This window comes from Oncorhynchus gorbuscha, linkage group LG15, assembly GCF_021184085.1.
Source record: "Oncorhynchus gorbuscha isolate QuinsamMale2020 ecotype Even-year linkage group LG15, OgorEven_v1.0, whole genome shotgun sequence".
Classification (NCBI taxonomy): Eukaryota; Metazoa; Chordata; class Actinopteri; order Salmoniformes; family Salmonidae; genus Oncorhynchus; species Oncorhynchus gorbuscha.
Window position 1 is genome coordinate 42,500,094 of NC_060187.1, and position 12,249 is coordinate 42,512,342.

Here is a 12,249-nt window from a genome sequence, read left to right on the forward strand (position 1 = left end):
AGCAATTGGTACTCATCTGGTACAACACAGACGGGCAACCAGAGTTCTCCTCACAGTCCCCAGGTCCAGAACAGAGGCTGGGAAACTAACCGTATTAAATAAAGCCATGACTACATGTACCTCTCTGCCACCCCAGGTAGCTCAAGCTAGCAGAAAACCAGTTTTTTTTAAAAACTGAAAATAATATTTACTGTGGAAAGACCCAGCCATTTTATTAATCTTGTTGCACTGTACTATGTATTAGACCTAGATATTGTGTATGTACTGATATTTAGACTGTGATGTTTTAAATGTATGTGTTTGTCCTTGACTAATAATGTTCTGTACTATGCATTATTTCATGTGGACCCCAGGAAGAGTAGCTGATGCTTTTGCAGTGGCTATAGGGGATCCTAATAAATAACTATTTATTGGTCCTCACAGGTATACTAGTGCTAGAAATTGCCAGGGACCTTGCGATACGATATTATCACTTAGATACCAATACGATATCTATTGCGATTTGATACTGTGATTTTATTGCAATTCAAAGTTCCAAACATATTGCTCACCATATTTCTGCTGCAGAGCGACAAGCTATGAGAACTAGTTTTGATCATTTGCGGAAATAAAAGTGCTGAAAACAAATTTGTCTCCCTATTTGAAAAGATGGAGAACAAGCTATGAAGGGAAAATACTGGAGTTTTGGTGCAGGTACAGCAAACTATTGTCAAAAATAATATCTCTGTGTGTATAAATAATCACTGTGGTCAAGGTTCCCGCCATCCAGGACCTCTATATCAGGCAGTGTCAGGAAGGCCCTAAAAATTGTCAGACTCCAGCCACCCTAGTTATAGACTGTTCTTTCTGCTACCGCAAGGCAAGCTGTACCGGAGCGGTACAGGAGTGTTTATTATCTATGCATAGTCACTTTAACTCTATCTACAAGTACATATTACCTCAATGACCTCGACTAACCGGTGCCCCCGCACATCGATTCTGTACCGATACCCCTGTATATAGCCTTGCTTGTTATTTTACTGCTGCTGTTTAATTATTTGTTACTTTTATTTTATTTTACTTATCTATTTTTTACTTAACACGTTTTTTCTTAAAGCATTGCTGGTTGATGTCTTTTAAGTAAGCATTTCACTGAACGGTCTACACCTGTTGTATTCGGCGAATGTGACCAATACAATTTTGATTTGATAACTATTTTTTTCTCCCCCCCATCACTAATGTATACTCACTAAGGCCAGTGGGTTTTATAGCTGTTGCATATGGACATTGACTTCCTTCCACTTTGAAGTCCTTATCCAGCATGTTTCTCTTTGAAAGGCACTTAGCTAGAGATCTTGCTAGTTAGTTCAGGATCAGACGGAAGTAATGACCTCCCTCTTCGTCTTTGTATTATGACATTCATAAAGAGGGCCTCGGTTTGTTTCGAACTAGTGCCAACGATCAGAATGGTCATCTGCAGTAGCCTATGCTTGCCGTGCTGAGGTCTATTCAGTGCCAAAAAGCGTCTCTTATGTAAAACATATTGCTTAATCTCTCGAAGGGTGTTATCAGCCGTTTTTCCCAGGCTGTAGGGCCATGCCACGGCTAATCCAGGAGCATGTGGCCTGACTTAGGGCTCCACGGCTGTTTGATCTCTACATTTGTTTTTCTCTCCTCTATCAGTCCCTCTCTCTCTCGGCCTCCGCAGATAGCCTACACGCATTTTTATCTAGGACTCTCCTTTACCTCCCAATCTGATTTCATCTCTAGTTCCCCTCTACCTTCTGGTCGGTGGATGAATGCCAACTCTAATGTCAACAACGTGGTCTTGTCTGTTATGAGATGTAACGTTTGTGCGGTCTCCACTCAGGATGTCTTGATTTTGGTAATGGCGGTCTCTGAGATTGAGTGAGTCTTGACTGACTACTGCTTTGGACTATCGCTTAGAGTTAGGGACTCCTACCGCAGCTTAAGGTGAGTTTGACTGGGTGAATCATGTTGTTTTGACAGGTTGGGATTGAACCGAACGCTGCTCATAAAATAAACGGATATGGCAAGGAGCTCTTTCTTTCTTTATTTGCCATTTGTAAAAAGCTTGGTTTTATTAACACATTCCTGCCATTTGTATTGGTTGTACAAACCTTTTTACTTCACCTCTAGCAAACTTGGGTCTTTTTTCACTTGTGTATAATCAATTCACTTGAATTCAACTTTATTTGCATCTGTTTAACAAATGAATGCTCATTTGAATGAATCTAATACCACAAAATGTACAGTCGAGGGACACATGAATCTCAGCCATGGTTCACAGTGCCATGTCTGGTACTTGGCTCAGCAGAAGCTCTATAAGGAGGGGGGGGGGGTTGTTCACACGCACTAAACAAAAGCAGAAGCAGGGGGTCAAGGATCCTGACCTGAGAGCAGAGGGGCAGGTGAACATGGACTAAGGCCACTGGTGGGGGTGATATACAACTGGATGTCAGCACTGCCGGGAACAAAGCCCAGCAACAATGCACTGTAAGTAGGAGGGGAAGTGATAAAGAAAGCATATTGAGCTGAGAGCACGACTACAACAAACACTTTTCCCTCCGAATTCTTCCATGAATTATGACAGCCCATCATTAGGTCATGGGTTATTGTTAGCTTTTCTATCCCAGTGTCCAAGAACAGGCGAGGGGCAAAAAAAGAGAAGGACCGCAGTCTGTCTCATCCAAATTGCTGAGTTATAGGTTTTTGAAGGTGTGTTTATCCTGAAGTCGAGTCTTTCATTCAGGTTGTTGTGAAACTTATGCAGTCAGTCAACTATGTGGGTGGCTGAATTGCTGCTGCTGCTGCCGAGGGCCTCCTTGATTCCAAAGAGAGCGCTCAACCTCAGAGCGGTGTATAAAAGCCTGACTGTCCACAGTCAACTGTTTTCATCCTGAGAGCAAACTTGCTCTGTGACATTTAAGAGAAACGTGTTAAAGATGAAACAAACCTGCTACTCACTAATGCTTAGTTTTTTCCAGTGGACCCTGGAACATGTCTTTTGATAACTGGTTTCAAACTCAGTTTAGGCCAATTCCTTTTTATATTACTGTCAATTTTGGGCTCATGGACAAAATGACAGTTAAGAAATGACCCACAGGTACACTACAGGGTCAGTCTGTATGCTCTAGGCAGAAAGGTCAGTTGATGTCTTTTTGTGTGACTGATTGGCTGTGTCTTGTCTCCAATTTCACAGGTTAGAGTGGTTTGGTTTTGTGGGTAGCCCCTGGAGAAGTGGGTGGGTCGGTCCTCCTTCAGTAGCCGAGTGAACTCTCATCTTGTGGTCTCTTCTTGCCTCCAGGCTGGGAAATGTGTCATCGGGTGTTCCAATTATACGGCGGCATCTTCTCTGAAGGCCTTCCATGTGTTTGATCAGGTGCTTTGTGAGACCTGGCCAAACTGGTGAACCGTATTTCAGGACAGGCCTGAAGAATGTCACACATATTTGTGTTATAACATTGCCCCAGACAGCTTTGTGAACTGATTTCACTCAGAACATTGTTGTTAGAAAACCAAGCTTTTTATGAGCCCCTTGTAGAAAGGGCTTCTTGAAGTACGGCTACAAACTCCCTGTGGGACTGTGTGATTATTGGCCTGTTATACAACATTGACAGTGGTGCAGGTTTGTCGTGATGTGCGGAAGTCGCTTAACCTTAACCCTGCCTGCCTACCAGTCTCACATTTTAACAGTAAAAAGTTTTGCACTGGCAAGTTCTTATTCTTCTCACCAAGCCACATGTGGCGGGGCCAACTGTGGTCAAATGATGGCCTTGTTCTCGTTCTCTACATAGCATAACCACGAACCAGAGACTATGCTAGGTAATCAAATGAAGACCAACAATGCAGGGTTTACCCGGCTGTGGAGAAGTCTAATATGACCGCAGATATTATCTGACTGAGCCTACCAGGGGGTTCTGAACAGTAGCGTAGCTCACAAATAAATACAAGTTCTGTCAACCATGATGGTTCCAGCGACTCTTTGAGCATTCAGAAACCGATGGTACATTTTCAAGAGTGCAATGACAAGTTTTATTTTTATTTTGACAATTGACAAGAATCTGAATCCAGGGATGTCTCAAACCTAAACTTACAAAATGACTGTCAAAATGCTCGCCATTGTTCCTTCTGTTTTCAGTCTAAAGTCTCTTTGTTTGACAGACTTCTTGATTTTCTTCAACGGGTCAAACTTTTCAATGTTCCCAACTACTCATGCTATCAGCCAGTTGCCCTATAGTCCCCCCTGGGTGTGTTTATACGTGGTAAGATTTTAGAGAAAGGGTTCAGGGCCTTTGATCGAAGTGTCTAATGATGGTTCTCTCCTGTCTGTCTCCCAGGGGTCCAGGTTCGTGTCGTGAGAGGGAGAGCTACAGAGGGGAGGAGGAACGTCTGGGGGCGTCGCTGCCCGGGTTCTCAAGGTAACACCGGGATCTCTTCTGATATCTGTCATCTGTCAAATCTGTCTGACCATTGAGACTTTAGTTATGTCACTCTGTTTGTACAACTCCCCCTACACTCTCACCTACCCACTCTGAAGTTATATATATAATAATATAATAATAATATATATAATAATATAATATAATAATATATAATATATATATAATAATATAATATAATATATGCCATTTAGCAGACGCTTTACACAGAGTGGCGTTAAACAAAGCATGTGTGTCCATGCATGCTGACGATTCAACGATTTAGTGACCATTTCAGTGACAGCTATTGAAGTCACTGAAACCCTTAACAAAGAGTTGCAGTCTACTTTGGAATGGGTAGCCAGTAATAAACTGGTTCCGAACATCTCTAAAAGTAAGAGCATTGTATTTGGTATAAATCATTCCCTAAGTTCTAGACTTCAGTGGAATCTGGTAATGAATGATGTGGCTATTGAACAAGGAGGCAATTACTTGGTGTTACCTTAGATTATAAACTGTCATGGTCAAAACATATCGATTCAATGGTTGTAAAGATGGTGAGAGGTCTGTCTGTAATAAGATATGCTCTGCTTTTGTGACACCATACTCCACAAAGCAAGTCCTCTAATTTTATCATATTTTGATTATTGTCCAGTCATATGGTCAAGTGCTGCAAAGAAAGACTTAGTTCAACTGCAGCTGGCCCAGAACAGAGCGGCATGTCATGCTCTTCATTGTAATCAGAGGGCTAATATTAATACTATGCATGCCAGTCTCTCTTGCCTAAGAGTTGTGGAAAGACTGAGTGACTTGTTTTTATAAGAAACATTGTGTTGGAGATTCCATATTGTTTGCATAGTCAACTTACACGTGGGCACTTATACACACACTTACCCCACCAGACATGCCACCATGGGTCTTTTCACAGTCCCCAGGTTCAGAACTAATTCAAGGAATCGTACAGTATTATACAGGGCCATGAGTGCATGGAACCTCCATCTTATATAGCGCAAGTGAACAGAAAAAACAAATAAAGCAACACCTCTCCCCCTTGTGACCTATTTGTTGTGTTTATGTACTGACATGTACGTGTAACTGAGATGCGCGTGCACACACACACTATGTTTTTAAATATATGTAAATTGTGAAGTCTTTTATAAGATTAAATCGTGACATGAACGTTTGATTCTTATTGAAGAGATGGACCGGACTGGCTAGGCCTACTTCAGCGAACTCACACAAGCACACCCCCATAAAAGCACCCGTCAATCAAAGCCACCAGCGTATGACAGACACAAGCAAATATTTCTCCTTTCAACTTTGTGAATGACACAATAATTTTTCCAACAATTGTTTACAGAGATTATTTCACTTATAAGCCACTGCTCCAAAACTGCCATTAAAAAGCCAGACTACAGTTTGCACCTGCACATGGGAACTAAGATCATACTTTTTAGAGAAATGTCCTCTGGTCTGATGAAACAAAAATAGAACTGTTTGGCCATAATGACCATCGTTTTGTTTGGAGGAAAAAGGGGGAGGCTTGCAAGCCAAAGAACACCACCCCAACCCTGAAGCACGGGGGTGGCAGCAACATGTTGTGGGGGGTGGTTTGCGGCAGGAGAGACAGGTATACTTCACAAAATAGATATCATCATGAGGCAGGAAAATTGTGGATATGGGTCTTTCAAATGGACAATGACCTCAAGCAACTTATTGTGGGAAGCTTGTGGAAAGCTACCCAAAACGTTTGACCCAAGTTAAACAATTTAAAAGGCAATGCTACCAAATACTAATTGAGTGTATGTAAACCTTTGACCCACTGGGAATGTGGTGAAAGAAATACAACCTGAAATCATTCTCTCAATTATTATTCTGACATTTCACATTCTTAAAATAAAGTGGCGATCCTAACTGATTTAAGACGGGGAATTTCTACTCGGATTAAATGTCAGGAATTGTGAAAACTGAGTTTAAATGTATTTGGCTATGTAAACTTGAACCTTCAACTGTACAAGGTATCTGGACACTGCTTCAAATGAGTGGTTTCAGATATTTCAGCCACACCCTTTCTTGACAGGTGTATAAAATTGAGCACACAGCCATGTACTTTCCATAGACAAACGTTGGCAGCATAATGGCCTATTGAAGAGCTCAGTGACTTTCAACATTGCAACGTCATAGGATGCCACCTTTCCAATAAGTCAATTTCTGCCTCGCTGGAGCTGCCCCGATCAACTGCAAGTGCTGTTCTTGTGAAGTGGAAACATCTAGGAGCAATGGCTTAGCTGCAAAGTGTTAGGCCACACAAGCTCACAGAACGGGACCTCTGAAGCGTGTAAAAATCATCTGTCCTCGGTTGCAACACTCACTGCAGAGTTCCAAACTGCCTTCAACTTCAGCACAAGCAACTTCAGCACAAGAACTGTTCGTCTGGAGCTTCATGAAATGGGTTTCCGTGGCCGAGCAGCTGCACACAAGCTAAAGATCACCAAGCGCAATGCCATACGTCAACTGGAGTGGTGTAAAGCTCGCTGCCATTGCACTTTGGAGCAATGGAAACGCGTTCTCTGGAGTGATGAGTCACGCTTAACCATCTTGGCAGTCTGACAGATGAACCTGGGTTTGGCGGATACCATGAGAAACGACCTGCCTTAATGCATGGTGCAAACTATAAAGTTTGGAGGCAAAATAATGATCTAAAGCTGTTTGTTATTCATGGTTCTGGCTTAGCCCCTTAGTTCCAGTTAAGGGAAATATTAACGCTACAGCATACAATGACATTCTAGACTATTCTGTGCTTCCAGCTTTGTGGCAACAATTTGGGGTTAGGCCCTTTCCTGTTTCAGCATGACAATGTCCTCACTAATGCGCTTGTGGCTGAATGGAAGCAAGTCCCTGCAGCAATGTTCCAACATCTAGTAGAAAGCCTTCCCAGAAGAGTGGAGGCTGTTATAGCAGCAAAGGGGGAACTACTCCATATTAATGCCCATGATTTTGGAATTAATTGTTCGATTGAGTAGGTATCCAGACCTTTGGTAATGTAGTTAATTTCATGGGAAAATGTTTAAACTCTGTATTTCACCAGTGCTTTCCCTTAGTTAAACCATGTAAGAGAGCAGTAGATGGGCTCTGAAAACCTTTGTATACAACTGGTCTTAAAAAATCCTCAGTTAAAAAAATAACATTGAAGTTGTATAAAAAGTTGGTCACAAATCCCTATCCCCTGAATTCTTCAAATTTACAACAAAAAAAGTATAACACATTTTACTCGTCTACTTCGAATTTCCCCCCAAAATATTTTACTACTGTGAAGCATGGGGGTGGAACCATCATGCTTTGGGGCTGTTTTTCTGCAAAGGGACCAGGACGACTGATTCGTATAAAGGAAAGAATGAATGGGGCCATGTATCGTGAGATTTTGAGTGAAAACCTCCTTCCATCAGCAAGGGCATTGAAGATTAAACGTGGCTGGGTCTTTCAGCATGACAATGATCCTAAACACACCGCCCGGACAACAAAGGAGTGGCTTTGTAAGAAGCATTAAGGTCCTGGAGTGGCCTAGCCAGTCTCCAGATCTCAACCCCATAGAAAATCTTTGGAGGGAGTTGAAAGTCCGTGTTGCCCAGCAACAGCCCCAAAACATCACTGCTCTAGAGGAGATCTGCATGGAGGAATGGGCCAAAATACCAGCAACAGTGTGGGAACCTTGTGAAGACTTACAGAAAACGTTTGACCTCTGTCATTGCCAACAAAGGGTATATAACAAAGTATTGAGAAACTTTTGTTATTGACCAAATACTACTTTTCCATTTTAAATTCATTAAAAATCCTACAATATCATTTCCTGGAGATTTTTTTTTCTTTCTCATTTTGTCTGTCTTCGTTGAAGTGTACCTATGATGAAAATTACAGGCCTCATCTTTTTAAGTGGGAGAACTTGCACAATTTGGTGGCTGACTAAATACTTTTTTGCCCCACTGTACATCTTCTCCAAATCAATGCAAACTGGTATTGTTCGTGAAGATGAAAAAATCTTTAGAGCCCTGAACAATGACAGCAAGGAGTCATCATGTCAGGTAGGCCTGAGGCATGGTCCTAGGGCTCAGGTCCTCCGAGAGAGAGAAAGAAGGAGTGAAAGAGAATTAGAGAGAGCATACTTAAATTCACACAGGACACTGGATAGGACAGGAGAAGTACTCCAGATATAACAAACTGACCCTAGCCCCCCGACACACAAACTACTGCAGCATAAATATTGGAGGCTGAGACAGGAGGGGTCAGGAGACACTGTTGCCCCATCCGAGGACACCCCCGGACAGGGCCAAATAGGAATAATATAACCCCACCAAATTTGCCAAAGCTCAGCCCCCACACCACTAGAGGGATATCTTCAACCGCCAACTTACCATCCTGAGACAAGGCCAAGTATAGCCCACAAAGATCTCCGCCACAGCACAACCCAAGGGGGGCGCCAACCCAGACAGGAAGATAACATCAGTGACTCAACCCACTCAAGTGACGCACCCCTCCTAGGGACGGTATGAAAGAGCCCTAGTAAGCCAGTGACTCAGCCCCTGTAATAGGGTTAGAGGCAGAGAATCTCAGTGGAAAGAGGGGAACCGGCCAGGCAGAGACTGCAAGGTTGGTTCGTTGCTCCAGAGCCTTTCCGTTCACCTTCACACTCCTGGGCCAGACTACACTCAATCATATGACCCACTGAAGAGATGAGTCTTCAGTAAAGACTTAAAGGTTGAGACCGTGTTTGCGTCTCTCACATGGGTAGGCAGACCACTCCATAAAAATGGAGCTCTATAGGAGAAAGCCCTGCCTCCAGCTGTTTGCTTAGAATTTCTAGGGACAATTAGGAGGCCTGCGTCTTGTGACCGTAGCGTACGTGTAGGTATGTACGGCAGGACCAAATCAGAGAGATGGATAGGAGCAAGCCCATGTAATGCTTTGTAGGTTAGCAGTAGAACCTTGAAATCAGCCCTTGCCTTGACAGGAAGCCAGTGTAGGGAGGCTAGCACTGGAGTAATATGATATTTTTTTTTGGTTCTAGTCAGGATTCTAGCAGCCATATTTAGCACTAACTGAAGTTTATTTAGTGCTTTATCCGGGTAGCCGGAAAGTAGAGCATTGCAGTAGTCTAACCTAGAAGTGACAAAAGCATGGATCAATTTTTCTGCATCATTTTTGGACAAAGTTTCTGATTTTTGCAATGTTACGAGTAGCCAATGTGATTTCTAGGATATTTATTTTGATCAGGTTATTTTCAACCTGCAGGCTGCGATATTTTTATTTGTTGGCCTTTTACATAGTTTTTAGGTTTATCATTTTCATTTAGATTTTGATTAACCACATGACAATGATTTTGAGAGATGAAGTTATTATGAATTAAATAAAACGGTTTCACAAAAATGTGCATATGAAAAATGTAACTGTGGCACACAGATCGGTAGAAATGGTTAGATAAATTGTGCCGACTCCTTGTTCGGCCTATTACCGGCAAATTCAGGAGAGTAACAGGCTGACTACACCGCTCGCTTCATGTTCGCAAGCATTGAAAAATAAATGTAGGAATCTATGTTGTTCAATTATTGTACCCACACTGCTCGTGCATGCCAACTAGCGTCTGCGTTGACATGGGCTAAAATAGTTAAGTGCTATTTCTGACGCAGATCGCGCTGCAAGTCCTGCCTCTCCCATCTCCTCATTGGTTTATAGAAGTAGGCACCCACGTGCCATCTGCTCATTGGTTATACCCAAGTGGGTGACTGAAAGACAAATGAGGTCAGTGGCAATAATGCACCTAATTTATGAAAGTTGCCAATTGCAATATAAAGTCTAGAGAAGAAAAGGCCTGGAAGGAAGAGATATGACTAGAAACGATTCGGTTGACCATTTTATGTGTGGATTAATTGGCAGAGCACACCAAAATGTGGAATAAGTCAGTGTATGAATACATTCTGAAGGCACTATGTTTACCAAACATGCCAAAGAAACATTAACTGCTCTATTCCTCTTTAGCTGGACTTAAAAGGTGAGGTGTTGATGTTTTAGTCACAGCAGAGATTTTAGTTTACCTTTTATTTAACTAGGCAAGTCAGTTAAGAACAAATTCTTATTTACAATGACAGCCTAGAAACAGTGGGTTAACTGCCTTGTTCAGGGGCAGAACGACATATTTTTACCTTGTCAGCTCAGGGATTCAATCATACCTTTCGGTTACTGGCCCAACACTCTAACCACCTACCTGCTGCCCAATAAATGTGTTGGGTTGGTTAGACCGTAGTCACGCCTATAGATGAAATGGATGTATCTGTTCTGTATCCGCATGAATAATCCCCATATTATATGGCTGGTAATATTATTATTTTTTTATGGTGACAAAATCAATGGATGATGATGCCTTAAATTACCCCAGTTTTTGCATTGACTTCAGTGCCAACCATCCAGCAATGTTTTAATAATGAATGGCCTCAAAAGTCCCACACTGGTATTCTGTATACACTGTCTGGAACTGTTATGAACTGTCTGTTTGTCTTTAATACACTGCCCATGTCATTTCCACACACCATAGGGTGGCCTGCACAGCGGCCCGTCGCCCTCCCTGGACTCCTGACCTGCTGTAAAATAGTAGGAAGGGCTTGGTCCCAAGCTAAATATCCTGCTGTGTGCCAGGGAAAGAAAGGGCTGAGTGCTGTGGGCAGATAAGATCAGGGCCGGGGCCAGTGGCATAGTGCAGGGGAGCGCGGCAGCGGGGCGGCCCAACCCAGCGCCGGCCCTGACAGCCAGCCAGGGTTAGCCCTGCTGCTGAGTCCCCTTCTTTTCTCCCTCTCTCCCCTTTCACACTGCTCTTTCTCTGCGTCTCTCTCTCTCAATCTCTTTTCCGTTGTCGCTCCATTGTTGTTACAACAATGTCCTGCCAAAAGCCCCTCTATATCGCTGCTGGCCGGCCTGCCTCCCTCATGCATCCTCTTTTTCTCCACCTTTGGGCCTAGAGAACAGGCGGTCCCCTGAGAGAACAGACAAAGTGTCTGCTCAGAGGCCTTGTTGGGATAGGAATGGTTTCTGTAGTCTGTACCATGGCGATATACCCCCACTCCATATGTGGAAGCCGAAGGCACCTGCTGTTTGTAGTGCACTTCAATGGGGCACGACCTACATGAGGGGGAAAATATGTTGCTGCAGTCAAATATTTGGTGTGTGTAAAGAGGACGCACCTAATAAAAGTTGAGAGGCTTTGATGATTATAATAACCACTGGCAACATTGATGGCCATAAAGCTTCTCTGTTTTCAGTGACAAGTCTAATCCTGTAAAAGCGACTGAGCATTAGAGCTTTTTGTCCTTGAGTGCTGTCTGTGCGCACAGTACATTAATTTATCGCAATTCTCTCCAGCATGATATCTGACACCAACCCGGCGATGGCTAATGCCAACCTGTTGTTTTTGTTGGGGGTGGGTGTTTAAACGCGTGTGTTATCCCCCCTGCTGCATCTAATCGCAGACATGCATGGGCCAGCCTGTTTCCTACCATAGCCCCAGACCTCAGCAGTGAGCCCAGCTAATTCTGGAAAACCAGTACCACACAACCGGCACATGTACAAAGAGAGGATGGACCTCCCTCCGGGTCACCCAGGCCTGCTATAATTTTTTAAATGTTTTAATAAAGGTATTTGTTATTTTCATTGACGCCTAGTGCCCCTGGCACAATGGCCTTTCAATGTGGAGGCATTCAACATGCTGCCATCATGCTCTGGTGGGCATCATGGAATCTGGTTGGAATTCCAAGCCTTCCGTAGTGTGACTCTGGGGACCGTCCCT

General features: G+C 43.2%; 1 protein-coding gene across 3 annotated transcripts in view; it reads left to right on the forward strand.

Annotated features, from left to right (window-relative positions):
• Positions 1-12,249, forward strand: part of atp13a3 (ATPase 13A3) — a 58,093-nt gene that overhangs the window by 18,241 nt on the left and 27,603 nt on the right. For 2 of the 3 annotated variants that reach the window (XM_046302161.1, XM_046302164.1), the window contains exon 2: positions 4,341-4,421. The gene's annotated coding sequence lies outside the window, so the exon portion shown is untranslated. Of the gene's footprint in view, positions 1-1,832; positions 1,954-4,340; positions 4,422-12,249 lie in introns of those variants that run through there. The other variant, XM_046302163.1, reaches the window with a different exon arrangement.